The 24,707-nt window shown below is 47.7% G+C and overlaps 1 protein-coding gene across 1 annotated transcript in view; it reads right to left on the reverse strand.

Annotated features, from left to right (window-relative positions):
• The window catches only part of LOC133350087 (protocadherin Fat 1-like), a 228,050-nt gene extending 203,658 nt beyond the window's left edge, over window positions 1-24,392 (reverse strand). Inside the window, 1 exon segment of the mRNA XM_061564091.1 lies at window positions 24,228-24,392. The gene's annotated coding sequence lies outside the window, so the exon portion shown is untranslated.
• Window positions 24,393-24,707: the final 315 nt, after the last annotated feature.

A 24,707-nucleotide genomic window follows, 5' to 3' on the forward strand; every position in this document is an offset into this window, starting at 1 on the left:
CAATACACAAGTATCAATATAGATATATTACGCTGCTGCTTATGATAACATTTTGCTCAATAATGTGACCAAATATTGTGTACACACACCCAGCCAGGCACAGCTGTGACAAGTGCCCGTCTCACAGTCGGAAAGTTACGGGTTGAAATCCGCATTGGGAACTAAACTGAGGTCATCACCCCTCTGGAACCAATAAATGTAGTGCCACATTGTAGGAAGTCATATGCATAGGTTGGTTCCTGCCAGAGAAATGTGTAATATCCACAAATGGCTCAGCATCGCAAGCATGATGGCATGCGTTTTAATTATAACAACATGTTTAATCCTGAATGACACAAAATACTCGCACAGCAATGCCCATCTTCACACGTACACGCACAACAGTCGCTATGACCTATTTTAGGATTATTGCCGATGATCGATTCACCAGGGGCCAGTACGCAAAAACAAATCCATTGTTGTGCTGTACTTCTAAGCTCGACGGTGCCCGCATTAACCAACACGCACTAACCAACGTGGTGACGCACGGTCGCATGACCCCACGCAACCAGCACGGCGTGGCGAGGCCTCTCGTCCACGAGTGGATTGACAAATCATGGCCGCACAAGTAATTTTTTCCTTTCACATTTTGTTTCGACCATGACACGGCAGGGCCAACAGCGATCAAACTTCCACTCTAAAACAAGCGCATTTAGCGCCTCCGTCAGTGAATGCGGTGGACATTCATTGAGCGGGCAATGAATGAGTTACCCGGCAGCACCAGTCATGCACACTGAAGCCACATTCGTTAAATCCCATCCCCCCTCTTTCACACCCGCTTAGTGCTGGACGCTAAGCGGACAATCACAGCGACTTCAAAAGCAGCGACGTTAAATCTGTCAGCCCTGGAGAGGGCGGTAGCAGGGGCCCCATTTTGCGAATGCATTACCTCATCACGCTGCCTGGAAGCGTTTTAATGACCTGTGAAGAGTGTAGCCACTGTTACACGAGACACCACTGCCAGCCAACATAACAGTGCGTCTTTGCGAGTCTCGCTCAATAATGCTTGGGCCAGCAATAATTCTCACATCCAGAACATTAAAAAAATAAGCCCATAAAACCACGCAAACTTACGTGTTCATTAATTTTCCATGCTGTATGGGTGCCGTGTCCTTAGCTCATTATAAATGTGGAACTGCTTTAATTAAACCGGTGACACGTGCTTACGGGACATCTGAAAACAAATGTGAATTACGTTGGTGCAATTACATTTTTGAAACAGTTTTTTTGCGGTTACCGAATCGCGCGATGACATGCCCTTCGTCGCTGCTCTCAGCCAAACATTGTTGTTATCCATTAACCTCAAAGTGTCACTGTACTTTAGACCGGACAAGGGGTGAGCAGCAGCAGCAGCAGCTAAATGTTTATTTGTGACGTTACAGCGGCGACGGGATTGTTTTTACCGGGACACATTTTCAAAGACCTCTGCTCACTTTTTGATGGCACCCTTAACAGATGATCAATTGACATTTTGTCATCTCATAGATGCGATTTTAAGTGCATTTTGTCGACATATGTAATAACCTTCTTCTGGGCCCATACAATGTGTTATCCACGCAATAAATGAGCGTAACATTATGACATTTCCCCATATACACTGTCAGCGCAAAACGGGTACTGTATATGCGCTTCTCGTGACAGATGTCTGAATAGCGGCTCTTCTCCACCCGCAAGCACATGCCGTGCTAATGTGAGCATGTCGGGTAGTTTTTCCATCTATGTATAAAGGCCATGCACAGCTGGTGCCGCGCAAAGCGAGCAGGAGGCCACGCGTCCTCACGGAGAGACGGAGAGAGGCCGGCCACACCGAACAGCGACACAGATTGTGTGACTTTTGAGAGCGGCGCTCCTCGGGGTGTTTGAACGTCGCTGTGCGAGCATCGCATCTCCTCGGGCATCGCAGCGGACTTTCGCATGCACGGCAGTCGTCGGGAATGCCCAACCGTGCACGAAATACATTGCTGTAGCTGGAAAGTAATTTCGTGACAAAGTGTGCAATTTTGAAATGTAACTCAATGCATGAAGTCCAGTGTTATTGACTTATAAAACTTTACATTACAAGCTGTATTGAAAAGCCATTAATTAAGCCTATCCCTTTAATTTACAACGAATTCCTGCAATACACATCCTTGAAAATGTGCATGTAGATGTTGCACAGTATCATTTAGAATTTGTCTTTATCAACATCACGGTAAATTACGTTGGCCAGAAATCCATGGATTGTTCATTAGCAGTCATTGCCATTACAAAAAATGTTCATTTCAAAAGGTATTCAGTATGTGACAATGATCAGCCAATCGTTTTCCAAAGAAGGATGGAGAGACAAATGTTTGGAATTAAATTGAGAGACACAAAGACCTAGATGAGAGAACGTATGCAGGCGAATTCCATCATTCCCACCAGCGCATGAGAAGGAAAGTGAGCCGCCTTGGGCAGGATATGTCGCCAGAAGTGGGATGGCCGGCGATCACGAATATTGACGCAGTGACAGCGGAGGAATGGAAAGCATCTGGGAGGACATCCAATGGGTGGATGGAGCAATTTAACGAGCTTGTGGGCAGGTGCTCGGTGTATTGTTACATCCTTGGATTGCGAGAGATGGCGGTGTCTAGGGAAGGCCTTCATGATGATGTATGTATATTAAACTTCTTTCGCACCGTACGTAGCCATCACGATGATGAGGATGACTTTCAGAGCTGGATATGCGTGCCTCTTGCATGGTTTATGGGTCACGCGGGTCAGCGAGAGTCTGCTACCTGAGTGCCATCTTCACAGATCCCTGGCATCAGGAGCCATAACAGCAGCTCCAGGCGGACTCCAGGCTGACGTCATTCACCGTGGTAGGCCTGTGCTGTATTCCAACCACTCCACTGATTACAACGGACTTCTGCACGTGAATATATTGGGTATGTAAGTTGTTTTCTCTGCATGTGGGCTAGCGGTCAAGTCAAACGCTACGTCTCCATGACCCCTGGCAAGCTGGCTCCGTGCCCCAGGAATGGCCCTGGGCTGTAGCAGCACAGCCGGGAACCTCGTTCTGCTCACAGAGGGAAGCCATCATAATTGTTTTACCTTTAAAACAACTATTACCACTGGCTCAGGTGAGATCAGACTATTAAAAATGTACGTCTATTATTGTCGCAATTATCCATGATTTTTTTTTTACACAGCCGGGAAGTTGAAACTAAGCGAGGGCTGCCATTGAGCATTCGTCTCGTGCTCACACCGGCCCTGTGATGTCACGAGTGGCTCTGAGCAAGGCTCACGTGAAGGCATTCGCCTCGCTTTAGAGAGGGAGCCACATGGCCCACTTACAGAGCCCACTTGGTGCCAGATTGGTCCAATAATGGTGCCCTGGGAACCTGCGCTAAGACCGTCAGGCGTTCAGAGCCGGCTCGGGTTTTAGTGGTCGTAGAAATGCTTGGAAGTGCAACTCTACTCATCTCTTGACCCAAAACAAGTGGTGGAAATTCCACATTCTTGTGGCAGTGGAAGTCCATCTGCAGAAGGAGCTAATATGTAAAGCAATGTGTTATGCCAGGAAACACATCCTGCGTACATGAGCAGAGTAATGATGATAATAATACTACACGGTATGACCCCATGTCTGTAATCCAGAGAAAGGGTTTATGGATCACAGAACATAAAACAGCAGCAGAGCTCACAGGCTGCTACACTCTCTGGATTTAGGTGTTGTCCCCTCATGGAGGCTGCCTAAAGGTGCAATGGTTAGCCTTACTGTGATACGCCTCTTTTAGCCCCTCATTTGCATGGACTTTCACCATGCACCCATGGTGAAAGTCCAGAAAGCATCCCGAGACTCAATTAAGACTTCTGCGGGTAAGAACATTATTATTTTTTATTATTGGAAGCAGTATTTAATTATTATTTGCTTAGCATCTGAACAGCTTGAAACCGAGAAGGAGATATTGTATATCCTGCAGATCGACTTGCAGGTGAAGTACGTCAGTTGGCAGAGGCTTCACAATGCAAGTCAACATCACACACGGGATCCAGATCACAACATGCACACAGCTTACGTTACTCGCAAGTAAAGACCTCACCGGTTTGATATCACCCATAGTTTTAGGAACAAACAAAATTAATATGTTCGGCAGCCAACGGAGGACTTAAAACAATGGACAATGACGTTGGCATTTCATTTTCCACGTCCTGCTTGCACATCAAATAGAGTACAGTTTGGCGATGTATCAAGGCAGCAGGTACACGGAGGGCTAAAGAGGATCCAAGAATAGCGCAAGCGGGTTTGTTCTTCTCGTGATAAATGGTCGATTCGTATGCAATTGTGAACAACACTATTTACACAAAACAGAGCGACGTACGGAAGGAAAACCTGTTTCAAATACAATGCGGGTGCAGTATCATGTAACCATCGCAGAGGCAGGCAACGGACTGGGACACACGAGGGAAAGAACCAGCTTCTCGTATTTACACATTCCACGTGTGAAATAAATCATATTATATTTACAGTATAGGAGATTACTATATTGATCACTCTATACAGAGCAAAGCCCCGACCATGGAAATGTGGAATTTCCACCGCTAGCTCACCGTCAAATCTGGTGAGCAGGGAGGCCCTGGGCTTTGACTCGACTGATATGAGTGTAAGATTAAGCAGCTGCTTTATTCTCCAAACGTAATACACTGCCCAAAAATTCAAGTCACACTGGTAAACTACGAATTGATTCCCGTGCAAGCGAGCGCTGTTAAATTGGTGACAGATGAAGGGAGTTTAATACGTAAGCTTTCGCGACCAATATTATTAATAATAAAAGTTTTTGGGTTAAATCGCGTTATTTATTAAATGTGTGTCACTCTGGCAAATTGCCCGATGATGCTGGATTTAATCATCAGAGAAACGTCGTACTCAAAATTTTAAATGATGTTGATTCACTCTTCAACACACCGGTGGGCTAAAGTAGTGAACTATTTGTCTTTTGTAAACGTGACACTTTTTTATTGTTTGGCCATGTCGGGTGGTGGAGGATTACGACACATTTATAAATAACGCGATCTAACCCAAAAACCTTTATCATGAAGATGAAAGGAGTTTCAATGAGGAGGCAAATTGACGGCCAGTCGAGTGAGCGTCGGTTTGTGTGGGCCACGTCTGCCTGGGCACCAAGACCCAACGAGCCACAGGCAGACACGAATCTTCACGCCAAAGCGCAAAATTTACTCTCAAGCACCTTAAGAATTGGTGCGCAATTTATCCAGCTCCTTTCAAAAAGACTCCACCTGCAACAGCTCCAAATAGCGTTCTGGATTTGTTTGGTTTGTTGTTCTCTCGCCTCGAGCAAAAGTAATAAAAGCCCGGCGCGAGAACGGTCGCACTGCTAACGGTGCCAAACCCTCGCTTGGAATCGCCGAGCGCGTGTTCTGGAGAGAGAGGGGGCAGCGCGAAACTGAAAATTGCAACGCTTTGACGGGACGCACGGGGCACCATGATGGAGCTGCGGGGTGCCGTTAGTGGCATGCGGCGCGCTGCCCTGCGATCTGCGGACGCGAATACTGCGGACAAAAATGGGCACGGAAAACAGAGGGGGGCGAAATGAACGAAATATATTCATTCATAAGTTTCTTCAACGCGTCTCTGTATTCCGCACATGGCATGGGCACAGTTGGGTTAAACGGCTGCACCATATGTTCCCAGTGAATGCACAGATGCTTGCTACAGTCGTGCACAGGATTGCTGAGCCATAATCAACTACCTAAACACGTACATGATCTAAATACTCCGGCACTTAATTACTCAGCCTGCTTGGAAACATATGCCAAAGTTTAATACTAGGACCTACACTCCAATTAACTTTACGCCGCCAGTTTCATTACATTACTCAGAATGGAATTTAAATCCCCCAATGGTTTGTAAAAAAAAAATTGTCTGGCCGAGGTTTTTCCAATGTCTTCTTGTCAGCCATGTCAAATTAAGTTAAATGAGTGATTGATAATGGCATACATAATTCAAAATAAAAGACAGTACTGAATATACAGCAGTTCATATCCATGCATACATTATGCATGGATTTCCTTATGGGAACGTGAGCTTCGGCTCCTAGTTTGCTTCATGGAATGGAGCTCATAATTAAACCCCATGGCCTCCATGGATGCCTCTCCAGCAACGATGTTGAGTAGCCCGTGCGAGCTACAACCTCTGGCGACTGAGGCGGGGTGACTGCGCAGCTAGCAGGGATTCAGACGAATCCGAGGATGTGAAAACAAGAATAATTTGAGCTGTTAACTTTACAGTACAGAATCCTCTCGCAAAAGTAATGTTGAAGAAACCTGTACCTACCATAAACAAAAATTGCTACAACTAAATCCTCCAGAAATCGAGTTGCTGGAAGCCTACAGTAGATGCACCACCATTGTCACCCTTGATACGTGACCAGGTGCCAGCCCACTGATATACTGCAGCGAGACCCGATCCTTGAGATGGGAATTAACATCAGAAGCTCTTGCTGGCTTATCTGCTGAGCCATTCTTTTATGATATCGCTGTATCACAAATCACGTCATAAGTGTGTCCCCACAATTATCGATACGAGCACGAGACAATGCACCTGGCTTGAGCCACACAACGTCATCATGAAATGACTCATTTTCAAAAATGTGTTGGCAAGACTGGGGAAAACTGAAAAACTCACGTGTTAAAACACAACCATCATAAGAAAAAAGGTTTCCACATTGGGCGACGTTTCAGGCAATGGCCGTTCTTCACGGCACATGCAGGTGCCAGAGAGGTGGAGTGTGGAAAAACCGCACGTGCGGTTATCGTTAAAAGTGCCTTTACATTAATTACAATGGGATTCTACTGGGATTCTACTGGGATTCTACTGGGATTCTGCTGGGATTCTGCTGGGATTCTGCTGGGATTCTGCTGGGATTCTGCTGGGATTCTGCTGGGATTCTACTGGGATTCTACTGGGATTCTACTGGGATTCTGCTGGGATTCTGCTGGGATTCTGCTGGGATTCTGCTGGGCACACAAAAAGCGGTGATTGAAGCGAGGGCATTATTGCATTATGCCTTCAGTGCATGGTGCGATTCAATTAGTACAAACGTGGTGTAAGCCCTGTCATTTTACAGCTGTGAGTACGCTACCCTAATACTACAACAGTGGCATTTCTCTAATGCTTGTGACAAAAAGCACACGCTCGTTCATTGTGATCGCCACCGCCACGACAGGAGCTGGGGACAATGAGTCGATCCGTCAACCAAACGTTGTCATCAGCAATTTCTTTGGGTCGATGACTCAGGCTCCTTCACGAAAAGTGGAGAAACCCCCTGAAAGCGAGCCCAGTGAGGTGCAGCTCGCGCCTTGCCAACGGCGTCATCAAGTCCGGCCCCATGACCTCTCATCCTGCGGCAGGCTTTAGTTGAGTCGAGTAATTAATTACGCTCGTTAAATAATCGGATAGACAGGACTCTAATCATGACCATATTTGCATGGCTAATTTCCGAGAAAAAAATGCATTATTTTTGGTCAGAATGAATTGAACATCGCTTGTAATTTCAAATGAAGAGAGTTCACTTGCCTGAAAATAATAATAAAGTACCAACATCTTGCTTTTACAATGCATCCCTGAATACCTTTTATAGTCCAGTCCACTAAGCCATACACTGTACAGTTCACATCAATGCAAGAACCCATACGAATCATGTTGACGATGTGATGCTACGTACACATCATTCAAGAACATTCTGCAATATAACACGACGTGATAACAATATGGAACGTCAGGACAGGTTTGGGCAGCCACTGCGGGCTCCGGGAGAAACCGGACACTGCAACAATATTTAGATATGGCTCAGCGACACGCGCGACCTTTTGGACTAAAATCATGGTATTTTTGAGTCTGTGTTTTTTTTCACTCTCTCCAAGGAGGGCCGAGTGAAGGTGAGAGGGAGAGACAAGGCCAAGGATGTTGCTACGAGGAGCGTTTTGGTCTCGGGCTGAACGCCGCAGACGGGGAGGGGGGAGGTGACAACGCGAGGCTCATCCGGCGACCCCGATCACAAACGACACGGGGCTAAAGGCGACGAGGGTGAAGACGTTTTCCCTCGCTCCAAACAAGGCGACGTGAATGCAGGATTATGCTGATGGCGGAGCCTTGAAAACCCCCGGTCTAAATAAGGATTCTGATTTTAATTTATTTGGGCATGAGCGCACAAACAGGAGGCTCAGTACAGAGTTGGTGGCCGGTAGTTGTGTAGACGTATCATGATTATACAGTTGTACAACAGAACTGTTATCCGAGAAAAAGTCACGGGCGAACTTCGCAGATCCTCTCTGCAATCTACGTGGTAACGACCGGCAACCCTTTGATAGTAGAACACCCACAACCACCAGAGTGTGGGGGGGGGGGGGGGGGGGGTGCCCCCACAAACCCGCTCACATTAAAGATGAAAAGCGCTTCTCCTATGAAAATCGTGCCTGATCTTGTGAGGTGATATGGGCCCCGCCTCTAGTGGAGCTCTGCTCCGGTCGAATGATATTGTTTTGAGACGATCCCAGTCAATGCCCTTTTATTTGAGTTGGTGAGTCATTTTGCTAACATCGACTGTAAGAATGAAACCAAACTTCCGATTATTTCCAGTCTGGCAGGAATGAGGTAATGGCTGGGACTGGACCATTATCTTAAATCCAGTAACCGTGGCATCTAGACAGCCGTGTAATATTGCGACTGTAAATACATGGGCATGAATCCCATGAGATTCTTAAAGGACGAATTTAAATAATTGTCGAAGATGAACTCTCATATATGATAAGGGCACACAAAAGTCACGTCATTAACATTTTACACCATACACAATCTTTAAGCCACCATGTTGCTCATATTCTCGCATCAAAACATAGCAGGGCCAAGCATGACCACATGACTATCAATCTCCCGGTATAACTGATAGCGGCTCTTGCATACAAATAGACTTGCAGTGGAAAGAACGACGTAATTGCATAGCTGAGTTGGGAACAGTCCCGATAATTAATAGCAAAATCAGAAAGATCTTAAGTACAGACAACAATACAAAAATTCACAGCAATTAAATATCTGCAATGTATTAGCAACCACAGGAAAGAAAAATCACACAATGCTATTCGAGGCTCAATACTTGGAAAAAAGGCTGCCTTTTGCCACTTGGGATGCCAGTCCTGGGAGGCAGGATAACCAAGAGGAAGAAGTTATCTCTCCATTATCACCCCAGCCAAAGTTGTTAAGTTAACATCAGCAACATTTCCCAACAGGGCATACTAAAACTCCATCAGCCAAGTAATGATTTTAATGAAGCTCCAGAGGGGAAAATACATGTTTGAAAACAAATGTATACCCATTAGTGCAGACAAAATGTGTATCGCTTTTTGCTGAAATTAGCGTTGGGCAGTGCCCATCTCCATTAGAGACCCTAATCCAGTGCCGGAATTCCACATTGTATGGACGGGAGCCAGAACATCCCCAGGACAACCACTGTTTACTTCTGACAAAGTGGTATGTATTTTATCAACCAAAGTGGGATGGTAGGTCAAGTTTACCTTCATGAAGAAAGTAACCGATAACCTTCCGATGATGATGCAGGTTGTTTGCCACAGCATGAGCCACCCATTGGCATATCAGCTCAAACAATCACAAGCCGATTACAGTATTACCATGGGCTGCTGGACAGTCCATAGTACTGTATTTAGTGTACACCACTACTGTACCAAATGCATCGTGCCATCAGCCTGCGTTAGGGTTATCCTGGGCACTCAGCCAGGATACGACTTTGGGCTCCTTCCCATGGCTTTGCTTCTGCCATCACCTATCACCCATCACCCTGTGAACTCCATAGGCAGCAGCCGGCTCTGGCAGCTGGGTAATCAGAACCTGACTGGCAGAGTTCATTAGGATCTCAGCCTGGCGATGGGCTCATCATTGTGGCAATCAGTGGTGCGGCTCCGAGGTTGTGCCACCCTTCGCCACTGGAGAGCTGGAATGGATGCTGAGCTGGTGAGCATGGTGTTGCAGAAATCAGGCCCTGGTGAGTCAAAACACTGAAGTCCTGCACTGAATGAATACTTAATTCTCAATCAGGATCTATCTGCTGCTGCATATAGGCCTCCCCAAGCTGCTGCCATCTCTCAACAGTCACATGATGCAACAATTCAGCTATTAAACCGATTTGAAGTAGAGCCATTCACATCGTATTGCACACATATACATTGCTTGCATAGATCAATAGAAACCGATGACTGTTTTGGAAAATGTAGAGGCCACCGAACCACATGATCAAGCCAGGTTTATAAAAAAGTTTCTCTCCCATCAGCCACATTACACACTAATAATCGGAGATTGTGTGATTCATGAATATCAAATACCATTATCCCTAGCCTTTGACGGGCATTTTGAGGTAATAGACTATGAAAGGACAAAGTGTGGGTGCTCTATCCTCTTCCAAGAGGTCTATAAAACGAAACAATTATTTTGTATTTTTACCAGGTAAGGCCCACTGAGCAATATAGCTTGTTTGCAGATGGACCCTGGCCACGGCTCAACAAAGTGGCTTATCGTGTGGAAATGTATTGCAGCCAAATACTCTAAACGCATGATAATTACAAATGTGGAAGGAAAGAACGGAGAAGCCGGAGAAAAACCCCACGCGACCACGGAGAGAAAGAGAGAGACACGCAAACTCCAAATAGACAGGCGTTGGGGACGGGGTCGAACCCACGACCTCCTGTATACCAGGCGAGGTACTTAACATCTCCTAGCCACCGTGGCGCCCTGACTCGCGTGCAAGAGTTGGCCACAATCCCCTGACGAAGGTGCTCCCTCGTGCCCCCTCTCACAGCCGCCCTTCCACCTGCAGTGGAGTGCAATTCACATCCTTACTCTGCTCGAGTGTTCAGTCAATCCCACTATGAATCCCTAAGTGTGCAAAACACTATTATATGCGTTGAAATACATTAAATAATACACCACAATGCACAATGTGTTACTTAAACGAACGTGTATTTTATACTCCAACACAAGCTTAAACACATGGTTGTCGAAGTTCTATGTATACATCTCAGCATTGGTGTAAGAAAATAGATATCGCCTTGGGCAGAGGTGTGTGTATAGAGCACATTCCAGACGGTCTGGGGCAGTGGAACATTACAATGATTACATTTAAACACTCGCATACTAAACGTGAATCTGCCTTAGTGTGATAAACCACGGCTAACTCGATGACATTAACTTGGGCTACATTCACGTTTCCAATTACAGAGACGTTTTGGAAATGTTGGGCATGTTGATTGGCTGCTGTATGTCAACGCCAGCAATATAAGAGATCACCTGCGAATGGCGAAGATTCGTCTTGTGTGACAACATGGCACGCGTGAACACAATGCACTGTAACTGGCACAAGCTACGATCATACACCGCACGTATCACATTACTTTCGGAAATGTGACTACAATATCAATATCTGTGACACAATACATTGTCTTTTGTCACGCCACAATGGTTTGAAATGTGGGGCCTTGCTCGACGGAAACAAAATATTTAGGGAAATAATTAACAAATACTGCATCGCTGGATGTGTGTACTAAACCAGTACGCCAGATTCCGTGCAAATCCATTCATAGCAATATAACAAAGCATCGATTATGGATTTTAAAAAATGTGTATGCTCATGATATACCGGCGTGTAAGAATTGATGTATAACGTATGCACGTTTTACGGCAATAAACATGTCATCGGGTGAGAACTACGAATGAGAGACCTGCATCACTTTGCATGGCGTTATAAACAAATGAACACTGCTGAACCAGATAATACAAAATAGACCAAAACGTTACTTATTCTTTAACTGAATCATGAGCTCAACCCATGGCAATTTATTTTATTGTGGAGAGGATAAATACATCCATGCCTACTGCTTTATATATATAAAACACTTAATATGAAGTACATATCAATCACTCGACTATCTATAGCCTGATGATTACATTTGGGCACTCTTATGAACAATTATGGCACAATAGGGAGGTAAAACCATCAGGGTTCATTTTTTTTAAATTGATCTAATAAAGAGGAGATAATGCTTCTCTCTTTCTCCCGGCCAATCAGATCTTCCCCTTCCAAATCTGATTCAATGAAATAACGATGAATCACGCGAGCTCTATTATGCACACTCGATCGTGTGATCATGCTCATGTGACCTGCCACTTGAAATTATGATTGACAGGTGTTATGCATTTCTTTGCATAAGGCTTATATCTGAATCCAAGAGTTGGCTTAGTGCAGTATTTTTCACCCACTACTGGAGCATAGATTTCAGAAGTACAAGACACACACGCACGTTAGATATCATTTGTATTCCTTTTTACATGAATCACTTTCACGTGTACGTCCTGGCACGTGTAAGTACAGACAGAGAAACACAATTCACTATCAAGGTGAGTCATGTGACACGTAACTCCCTAAAACAACCTGTATTTGAACATAAAACCGCGCGTCCGTTACAATAACTTGCTGCGTGCAATTGTGCAACCTGATTTTACGGGCAACTTTTACGTACGTGCCACTGGAACTGTAAACGTGCGGCCACGACTCGAAGCCACTCGCTCGCAAGACATGGTGCCAACGGAACACGGGAGTGGGGCTATGCAACAGCACGTGGAGTGCGCGTGCACTCAGAGCACACCAGTCAGTTGGACAGACTCCCTCCCCCTGAAACAAAAACAATCCTGCAATGCAGCAACTGTGTCATGAAGGTCTCAATAACACGCAGGGAAATTGTCTCGCTCAGAGCTTCATAAATACAGAATATACTTATTGGGATACATCAGCTCTATTGAGCGGTTGCGAACCAGTTTATCTTGTGAGGGATAGTGGTGGTGCTGCTGCATGCTTGAGCACACGAGCCGGTCTCTCATCCTTACGAGCTGATGCAGTCATGCCCAGACTTGCAAGCACTTCGTTTGTACGCGAACTGACGGATGGTGTACCTTGCTTTAAAAAAAAAGTGCAACTTTTATGACTCACTTGTAAATGTACTGTCCCTCATGGCGACTTGACAACGGAAACGGAGCTTCAAATGGGATTTTTTTTCTCCGGTGGCCAACATCTGTTAAATACTTTTACAACGCATTAAGCAGAGTATAATTAATTACGAAAAATTAACTACCCAGCTTTGAGCCGACAGCAAATCTATGCAATTATGTGTTCAAAGGCTTTTCCTGCTGAAGCATTACTTTCATGAAGAACTAAGAATGAGTGCACTTAGATGTGCGCGTGTTGGCGCACGACATTGCGATGATTAATTTAACGCTTTCGAAAGTGACTCCGAGCTCCGTTTGACCCCGGAGAGGCTCCCGTCCCGCTCGGCACGTGCACGGCACCAGCATCCAGCGTGGGAATCCGAGGCGCCGTCCTGTGGCAGGACACCTGAGCATTGGACACACACAGCCGTTGATACACAGCGGAGGGCCACCAAGGAGGGCTCCGCAGAAGCCGAGTGGTGATACCGCAAGGATGGGGGGTTTCACGCTGGATGTTTGACTTGCTTTAAGTGGACGTCCCGTGCCTCGCGGTACGCGAAACGTGTCCACGCCACCACAGTGGAAGCCGACATGAAGCGGCGTGCGACGAACGATTCGCAGCCTTCACGTATGTCTCTGTACGTTGACCTTCTTTCGCACCGTACGTAGCCAACCATGCTAATCGGAGGTGCGTGGGGAGGACAACAAACTACACACAAAAAAACATTTCTAAAGAAATTGGTTTTCAATCTAGATTTAAAAGTGCATAGCTCCAGCGGCTTTCTAATATCGGAAGGAAGAACATTCCAGACGGCCGCAGAAGCGCATCTGACAGCGCGCGATGCGGTGACCGTCTTTTTATTGGCAGATGGTTTGGCTGACGTTTCGCTTTCTGTTTACTTGACGTTCTAAAGTTCAATCCAGCGATTGTAGCGGCCTTCACCTTCATACACCCCTGTGCTCTGACTCGTGAGGATTAGGTGGCCATTCCACTGACACGCCTTGAGCAGACGTCAAATCGCCGAGTGAGAGTGCTCCACCGCACTCCACCGCACTCCACCGCCGTGTGTGCGCTGCGGTAGCGAGATGTGTGAACCGAGGAACTGGGTTCATAGTGCAGTGTGAGAACCACTCGTTCACTGTTCCAGGTTAAAGTTCATTTGCCAGAGAAACACAGGGTATCTTTGCATAATGTCTAGTTTGCATGATTAGTGACATTGTACACATCAGTTGTGTCATCCAATCGAAACTTTGGGATGTTTTTAATAAATAAATTATATTTTTGACAGTTTAAAAAAAAATGTCATGGTTTAATCCTGCAAGAAAAGGAATATACCGTATAAACGATGTCATTGTTTCCTTTGTGTGAACACTTTAGCCAAGGGTGTATAGGCAGACTGAGCTTGGGTAAAAGCTCAAGAGCTGGAATTCAGAGGTTGATGTGGTCAGATGGCTTCCTAAATCTTAAGAATAAAAGGTAAAAAGATCTCCAGATTTCCATTTCATTGTATTCCATGTGAGAGATTTACATGCACAAGCTACCATTTTACGTTTACTGCCTCTCTTTAAACAAAATGTACAGCCCTTTCTCAATCCACTGCTGGATGAAGGCTCCCCAACACTCCATCAGTCCTGGGTATTGCTCGGCCATACTTCACCACAGCGGCCAGTGTGGGTCGCTGGAGGGTGGGTGGGCGAGGCCAGGACTGGTTCAGATGTCACCGGCCAATGATGTCGGTCATGGCTGGGATTCAGACTGAGGTAGGTCACTGGGTTCACAGAAGTGTGATAACCACTGTGCCACCACTCCAGAAGAGAAAGTTTAAATCTCGTCCAAAACTGACCAAAGCCATTCATCCTACTCAGGGCAATAATATGGGTCGTGCCTGAATATCACGACTGTATATGGCAGGAAATCAACCGTAACGTGGAATTGCCACACAGTGCAAATCGACGCTCATTTATAAACCCTGTGGCATGCACACCAACTATTTCGTAACACTAACATACTGTATACACAAGGGGTGGAGCGGTAGCATAGTGTTGGCGATTTGCATCGTGAACCCAACAGCCTCGGTTCAATTCCTGGCCACAACAGACATCGATGGGATGTGATTGCCAAACCATTCCCAGGCACCCTTCCCGACACCAACCCACAGTGACCAGGATGGTGAAGTTGTCGTCAAAAAACCCCACAACCAAAAATGTCTTCACCCAGACGTTTATTGTTAAAGAGGTGTACATTACATTATTATTATTAAAAAGTAAAATATAAACAAAATCTATAGATATATAAACATTGCATGAATATAAAACACTGACAAAGCTGAGCTTTCTAATAACAGTACATTACTTAGAAGTGCATTGTAACCATTAGTCCAAAAAATATGAATGCTCAGCGACGTCCTCACAAAGGTGCCATCTCTTACATAAAAACTAGTTTTTGTATTTGATCAGGTAAGGCCAACTGAGCTATAGAGCTCGTTCTCAGAAGCGACCTGGCCACATGTGATACTCCGACAGAGAGACTTATCGTGTGGAAATGCATTGCAGCCAAATACTCGAAATGCACGTTGATTCTAAATGTGGAGCGAAAAACCAGAGGACCCGGAGAAAAATTCATGCGACCACAGGCAGAGAGACAAGCAAACTCTAAATATGAAGGCATCGGGGTTAGGAACGAACCCACGACCTCCTGTATACCAGGCGAGGTGTTTAACATCTGGCTACCGCAACGAGAGATGTATGGCAATATGTAGAGGAATAACAGCCACGCACACACATTCTGTGGCCAACCAGTGAGCATGCACACTGAATTAATGCAGTTTGAAACGAGCAGACTCCTCCTCACTCTTGCTCGACCTTGCACAGGTTAAGTGCAGCCTAAATGCAGATCAAAGTGAACATTTGGCACCGGATCATTAATACAAATGATCGAGTCGAAGCTTTTTTTTTTATTCCGTTAATTCATTGAAACGATCCAAGCTCGGCTGATAGCCGTGAAATAATGTGCACCAGTTAGCCTGGCAAATGTGATCCATATAATGACAATATATGAAGATAATGTCATGCAACCGATGTTAATTAATTGTAATTAAAGACAGAAATTAATGTAAGTCTCTGTAACCATTTCTGTAAATCCCTTTTCGAGTTCTATGCAATACCAAATCTGAATATGTAGAGCATTACAGCATAAGATCAGAAATATGCAACTTCTATGGTTTGATTTAACAGGACACCATAGTGCACACACCTGTGTCAGGTAATACATATTTGAAACATAATTCAGTAAAAACCAAAATGACTTTTGCCTTCATCATAACTGAAATATATAATGAATGGACCAAGCATACATAATAGTAATGATGCATTGATTTACCTATGAATATTGATTCTCAAGTCAGCAATAAATGCATCGCATGTGTAAGTCACTGGAGGTGCTACCATCCACCCCTATTAAATATATATGGCCGAGAAGCAACACCATACTAATGTGCCTAAAGTTTTAATGAGTCCACGTCACCTACGATGACACATGGAACTGAAACATTTATAAAGAAAATGGAAAATATGCAAACTCTCGTGCAGGCTTGGAAATACCTTGAAAGACAGAGAGAGAAACAGACAAATCAGAGTGCTGTACGAATGCAAATAAGAGGCATCATACCAGAGGCCAATCGATCAATTTTCCAGGTGGGGGGGAGCAGTCCCAAAATTTCAAGCTTTATGAAATGGGTACTACATTTTTTAAAAATCTCCCGGGATCTGCCGCTGCATCATACTAACTGTTAAGGGTAGTGGGCTTGGGCAGGACGTATCGGGAGAAGGGCTGATAGCTCATGATGAAGACTGATGATGGAATGGCAGCTGAAGGAGGGAAGACGCTCGAGAGGCAAGCCAGCAGGGCCGATGGAGCTATGAGGTCAGCTCACGTGGCGGAAAGGAGCCCGATGGAATAATGCGGTATCACGGGACTCTGGATTGATGGCGATGACTTGGAGATGCCGTCATCCAGCAATGTGAAGATCATGGCTCACGGTGATGGTGATACAATACTGTATACATCAGAAATGGCCATAAGTTTTACTGCCTGAAGTATGTTATATATTAAAAAAATAAGCTATAACCGGTTAAGTTAAAGTAAAAAGTGATTTTATTTTTCCATCACCGACATTTTTGTTACATTTCTCTGTGCGTGCCTCTCGGTGACAAATCAGTTTTAGTTTTACTTAGCCCGTCATATTTATATGCAGCATTCTTTGGGAAAGTGTGATATATAATTGGTAATTCCTTTGCTCATCTAGATGTACGACAATAGTGAAAAGTTTTATTTTACAAAAAATATTATTCAAATGCAGTTAGTCATAAGAGTAAACGTCTCACCTTTTTGGGTCAGATAACATAAAACCTATTAATTATTCCTTAAGCTTGTGGAACATTGCTTATGTGGAAATACTCCATTGCCGCACATATAAACTATTCAAGATATGTTTATTTGACCGCGAGGGCATATATAACACACAAATGGAATGGTCTTGGTGGGGAGGAAGGCAACTGGCATATTTGCATTCTTTATGGATGTTGGGGATAGTAGCTTGTGGTGGAACTTAATAAGGCATGGCTCATTGGAATTTCCGCCGACGAGCAAGGTGTAGTATGTACTCCTGTCAACTAGGTCGTCACTGTGATTAAACGAACCCGACTGCATTATTGGTCCACTCGGCCCAACAGAAACGATCGTACGGCGCATGTTTCATCAACGTTTGTGGAGAAGTGAAGGTCACGGGAAGGGGTTAAGCGTGGCGAGGAGGGCGCCGTTGGGGAGTGGCGCGCGCCGGTCCCGGCACGGAGCGATGGGTGCGCCAGCACCAGAGGGGGGAAATCGCACTCCCAGGGCAAGATCGTGCACGCACGCAGTCCCGGGACACGCGGCCAAAACACCGCCTCCAAGCACTCGTCCACCGCACGCCGTGAGTAATGGTAAGGTGGAGCATGCTGGAGGATTTTCAATGTCTTGCCGCAACAGGCCCTCGTTTGTCACAGCGCATCAGCCGCATCGCCACTGCATGCAGCGAACATGCAGCGATGGCAGGACATGCTCGCGTTGTAGATGAGTAAGTCACTTGACGTTTTTGTTTGTCTTCTTACAAGGCCAACGTCGGCTTACAAAAACGTAACTAAGGACGTGCACATCGAGGGTATTTTTGCAGTGTAATGACATCAAAACAGTTTGCTTTACCAAAACGAGCGTGTAAGAACGCCTTTCAAAGATTCCGATTTTTAAGTCAGCAAGCTCTTTGTGAGCTTTAGTTTAACTCACAAACACGAGCCAGGCAATGTGTTTAAAAGCGAAAGTCCAATTTTAGTTTCCTGTTTGCTTGAATAGTCGTTTGCACATGCCAACACGTGATTTCAATCCCTCAACTTTATGGCCAAAGTGAGAATGCAGTACAGCATGCAGCAGGGCTTTCATGCACGACTGAGATTCTGTGTGTGCACAGGAGACATACCAAATTAATTCAGTGTCAAGGGAGAGTGAGCCATTGCAGACGAACATCATTCCTCTCCCCTAAAAATAACAAGAATGGCAAAATAAGACCCAGTCTCCAGCGGTGATCACAGGAAAGCGCGAGGTGGGAAGGAAAACCACAAAAAGCATTAGGAGCCGAGAAACAGTGTCAATATTGATCATAGGATGGCTGACGAACTTGAGGAATAGCCACACTGGCCCGGCAGAGCCAGACACGCATTTATACTCATCTACATCAAGACCGTGCTTTTATAAAAGTTTAACAGCCACCATGAGGCATTGACACCCACAGACACAAAATGGATCTGTCAGACAATTTAAGCGGAGAATGGCGCTGAGGCCAGCACGTGCAGCTACACATTACAAGTGGCATGCATGTCACGTGTGTCATGGTCTATGACAGGTGTATAGCCATCTTGCATCAATTATTGAATACGATCCATCTTCCCCCCATGCAAATGTATAAATCAGGGCGAGGGTTGTATTATTGTATTAAAATATGTACAAATGTTTTCTGTTTACGCAACCAAGCTGCCACGCAAATTGCAATGGGGCCTTAAAATGGTAAAATATCGGCAAATGTCACAAAACATAACATAGTAATGTACATAAAGACCCAGATGCCACGTGTTGACCGACCACCACACGCAAGCTGCCCATCAACTGCGACCAACCCGCTTATACCGCTGGATGAATCGAGGAGAGGGGGGATTTCAGAAACCTGCACTCGTGTTTCTAATGATATGCCGTGAGATACAATCGAGCTTTGTATTTGAGCTCTGTTGAAGTTGACATTTATAACTACTCAACTGTTCTTATTATTATCATACACAGAGTAGATAACACTCATACAACTATGTAACCAGACACTTCTAATTTTACACACACACACACAACAAGTTGCGTAGCTATTTCCTGTTTTAATTTTGACACTGCTTCCATGTGGGGTTTGTTTCTTTTTGCCCTTATTTTCGTATTTCACAGAGACAACTACGGGGCTAAAAGGCATACAAAGAGAAGCACACACACGCCACATTTGGTTCAATCCGGTCTTCACAACGGCGCTATGCTTTGGTAGCACCAAGTCATGCACGTGGCATACATGGCAGGCAGCGGCAGGACCCCATTCAAACACACACACACACGAGCCAACACCGAAATGGTCAACATTCGCCCGACAGGCTTCACACACACACACAGCGCCTATGTTCTAGCAATTGTCGTGTACACGTTGACACACACAGACAAACGCAGGTGCTTCATCCACTCCAATTCGCTCCAAGCAGACGGAGTGTGACACGGAGATGGCCACAGTGGGACCCGTGCCCTCTGCCACCCGCGTCCTTCTCGTTACTTCACTGTAGCTGCTACCACGTGTGGAGTCGTCTACGGCCTTCGGATTAAACGTGCACATGTTTCTAACCTTGGCCGTGACAACTTTGAAGAATAGGCCAAATACGCTCGAGATGAGCTTCTTAAGAGCTCCCTTGACTGGAGGTTTTTTTTCCCCAGCAGGGGCATGAGCACGCACTTTCTGCGCTGCGCCTTTACGGAATTGTTGTGATCTTGGCCATCACAACACCGCAATCCTGGTAAGAGTGACAGCCTTTAGCCAACTAGAATAGCAACAACAACGACAACAGTGTTGTAGTTTTCTTTTTGTAATATAATCGAGGTCTCCCTTCGAGTGGCTACGTTTAGTCTCAATGGGCTCGCCGCACCTGCTTCGTCAATGGGCGCAGACACTCCAGCAGCTCACGCACACAGCAGCAGCAGCTCACACACAGCAACTCACACACAGCAGCTCACACGCACAGCAGCTCACGCACAGCAACTCACGCACAGCAACTCACGCACAGCAGGTCACGCACAGCAGGTCACGCACAGCAACTCACGCACAGCAGGTCACGCACAGCAGGTCACGCACAGCAGCTCACGCACACCAGGTCACGCACAGCAGCTCACGCACAGCAGCTCACGCACAGCAGGTCACGCACAGCAGCTCACGCACAGCAGGTCACGCACAGCAGCTCACGCACAGCAGCTCACGCACAGCAGGTCACACACAGCAGGTCACACACAGCAACTCACACACAGCAGCTCACGCACATCAACTCACACACAGCAGGTCACACACAGCAACTCACACACAGCAGCTCACACACAACAGGTCACGCACAGCAGCTCACACACAGCAGCTCACACACAGCAGCTCACACACAGCAACTCACGCACAGCAGGTCACGCACAGCAGCTCACACACAGCAGCTCACACACAGCAGGTCACGCACAGCAGCTCACACACAGCAGCTCACACACAGCAGGTCACGCACAGCAACTCACGCACAGCAGCTCACGCACAGCAGGCCACGCACAGCAACTCACACACAGCAACTCACGCACAGCAGCTCACACACAGCAACTCACGCACAGCAGCTCACACACAGCAACTCACGCACAGCAGCTCACACACAGCAGGTCACACACAGCAGCTCACACACAGCAACTCACGCACAGCAGCTCACACAGCAGGTCACACACAGCAGCTCACACACAGCAACTCACGCACAGCAACTCACACACAGCAACTCACGCACAGCAGCTCACGCACAGCAGCTCACACACAGCAATTCACACACAGCAACTCACGCACAGCAACTCACGCACAGCAGCTCACACACAGCAATTCACACACAGCAGCTCACACACAGCAACTCACGCACAGCAACTCACGCACAGCAGCTCACACACAGCAGGTCACACACAGCAGCTCACACACAGCAATTCACACACAGCAGCTCACACACAGCAACTCACGCACAGCAACTCACGCACAGCAGCTCACACACAGCAGGTCACACACAGCAGCTCACACACAGCAATTCACACACAGCAGCTCACACACAGCAACTCACGCACAGCAACTCACGCACAGCAGCTCAAACACAGCAGGTCACACACAGCAGCTCACACACAGCAGGTCACGCACAGCAGCTCAAACACAGCAGGTCACACACAGCAATTCACACACAGCAACTCACGCACAGCAACTCACGCACAGCAACTCACGCACAGCAGCTCAAACACAGCAGGTCACACACAGCAATTCACACACAGCAACTCACGCACAGCAACTCACGCACAGCAGCTCACACACAGCAGGTCACACACAGCAGCTCACGCACAGCAACTCACGCACAGCAACTCACGCACAGCAGCTCACACACAGCAGGTCACACACAGCAGCTCACGCACAGCAACTCACGCACAGCAACTCACGCACAGCAGCTCACACACAGCAGCTCACACACAGCAGGTCACACACAGCAGCTCACGCACAGCAGCAGCGTGGTGCGCTGCCTGCTGCTGCTGCATGAAGGCAGAGGAGCGACACTCTCTGTACTCTCAGTAACCACGCAGGCGGCCGCTGCTGACAACTCGACCCCATCCACGCTGAAGGTGCACATCGCCACGCGGAGTGCGGGGCGATGTAGACGCACGCACGGAGAGGCCATATAAGTCGACGGGGAGCATGGGGGGGAAACGAGGCACACTCAAACACACATACCACACACACACAGACACCGACTGCTCCTAGACTCTGTGCGCATATCCATGGCCACGCTTCCACAAGTGTTTGCAAGAGATGTTTTCTTAAGTCAAGCGCACACACACTCGCATAGTTCATAACTTGTCCATCGTAACGTTTTAAACGAAGACAAATGCGCGTCTTGCACTGCAACTACACGTGGCTCGTATCAATTAAACAGACAAACATCCCGTATACCACTCACTATTTACACACACACACTGTACCGTACCTTCATACCGTATTCCAGTGTATTGTAACACTTCCCCCAATAAATACACATCCCATACAAGCACGTTATCCTGTACACACACACACACTCTCTATAGGCACACTTGATCCCATACATTCACAAGCATCCTGTAGACTCTCCCCTATAGCCACATACCGTCGATGCATACACATCCATCCCACCCGGACACTCCACCTCTCCACACAATACGCGTGCAGTCTACTTAGCGCACACACGCACTGCCATGCACATAGCACCTCGCCCTGCTCCCACACTGCCATGCACCTAGCACGGCCCTCCTGCTCCTGCTGCTGCTACTGCTACTCCTGCTGCTACTGCTGCTGCTCCTGCTGCTCCTGCTGCTGCTACTGTTACTGCTGCTGTTACTGCTGCTGCTCCTGCTGCTCCTGCTACTCCTGCTGTTACTGCTGCTGCTCCTGCTGCTGCTGTTCCTGCTGCTGCTACTGCTACTCCTGCTGCTACTGCTGCTGTTACTGCTGCTGCTCCTGCTGCTCCTGCTGCTGCTACTCCTGCTGTTACTGCTGCTGCTCCTGCTGCTGCTGTTCCTGCTGCTGCTACTGCTACTCCTGCTGCTACTGCTGCTGTTACTGCTGCTCCTGCTGCTGCTACTGTTACTGCTGCTGTTACTGCTGCTGCTCCTGCTGCTCCTGCTACTCCTGCTGTTACTGCTGCTGCTCCTGCTGCTGCTGTTCCTGCTGCTGCTACTGCTACTCCTGCTGCTACTGCTGCTGTTACTGCTGCTGCTCCTGCTGCTCCTGCTGCTGCTACTCCTGCTGTTACTGCTGCTGCTCCTGCTGCTGCTGTTCCTGCTGCTGCTACTGCTACTCCTGCTGCTACTGCTGCTGTTACTGCTGCTGCTCCTGCTGCTCCTGCTACTCCTGCTGTTACTGCTGCTGCTCCTGCTGCTGCTACTGCTACTCCTGCTGCTACTGCTGCTGTTACTGCTGCTGCTCCTGCTGCTCCTGCTGCTGCTACTCCTGCTGTTACTGCTGCTGCTCCTGCTGCTGCTGTTCCTGCTGCTGCTACTGCTACTCCTGCTGCTACTGCTGCTGTTACTGCTGCTGCTCCTGCTGCTCCTGCTGCTGCTACTGCTACTCCTGCTGTTACTGCTGCTGCTGCTCCTGCTGCTGCTGTTCCTGCTGCTGCTACTGCTACTCCTGCTGCTACTGCTGCTGTTACTCCTGCTGCTGCTCCTGCTCCTGCTGCTGCTGCTCCTGCTGCTGCTGCTCCTACTCCTGCTGCTGCTGCTCCTACTCCTGCTGCTGCTGCTACTCCTGCTGCTGCTGCTGCTCCTGCTGCTGCTCCTGCTGCTGCTGCTGCTCCTGCTGCTGCTGCTCCTACTCCTGCTGCTGCTGCTACTCCTGCTGCTGCTGCTGCTCCTGCTGCTGCTCCTGCTGCTGCTGCTGCTCCTGCTGCTGCTGCCATACAAAGAGGCGCACAGCGGCGCCAGCTCCTCGCAATCGCGCCCCGGCTCCGCTCGCAGCGACCCCGAGCGGAGCCGCCACCGACACCACCGACACCGTCGCCTGCAAGACGCAGGGAGCGCTGGTGGCGGTGGTGGTGGCTTCTCTCGCTACATCCCCCTGTCTCTCTGTGTGTCTCTCTCTCTGTGTCTGTCTGTCTCTGCGTCTCTGTGTGTCTCTGTCTCTGTGTGCACGGCAGCCGTGAGGAGCTGGCAGCAGCAGTAGCAGCAGGCGCGCTCACGAGAGGAGGAGGAGGGAGACGGGAGCGGAGCTCTGCGGCGGCAGCGGCAGCAGCGGGAGGGGGACGGGGACGCCGCGCAGGGTACCTCTCGCTTCACTGGAGGCAGAGGGACATCTTCTTCATGCGCTCACTGGCCCGGTGCACGTGTTGTTCTTGTTGTTGTTGTTCTTGTTGTTGTTGTCACTGCTAGAGGACGTCGTCTCTCGCCCAGCTGCTGTACGCACAGTCGGCGTGCGTTCCTCTCTGGCCCCTCTCCCCCACTCTCCCCCTCCTCCTGTGCCTCTCCCCCTCCTCCTGTGCCTCTCCGCTCTCTCTCTCTCTCTCTCGCAAAACTTCAAGGCGGAGCGAGCAACAATCTCCCGAACCCCTCTGGAGGCCACCGCACGAACTGTCGCCGTCTCCCGAGAAGCTGGCGACTTCTCCTCCTCCTCCTTCCCCAGGCAATGACGGTGCGACTCCTGTGCGTGGACACCTCATCGCCCACCCCCAGGGGCAGATCTCAACACCCACACAGCCACCATCACAGCCACTCCTCTCCTGCCCACCGATCCCCACTCACTCCCCT

This window comes from Lethenteron reissneri, chromosome 32 (assembly GCF_015708825.2).
Source record: "Lethenteron reissneri isolate LAM-NWPU_2019-01 chromosome 32, ASM1570882v1, whole genome shotgun sequence".
NCBI classification, from domain to species: Eukaryota; Metazoa; Chordata; class Hyperoartia; order Petromyzontiformes; family Petromyzontidae; genus Lethenteron; species Lethenteron reissneri.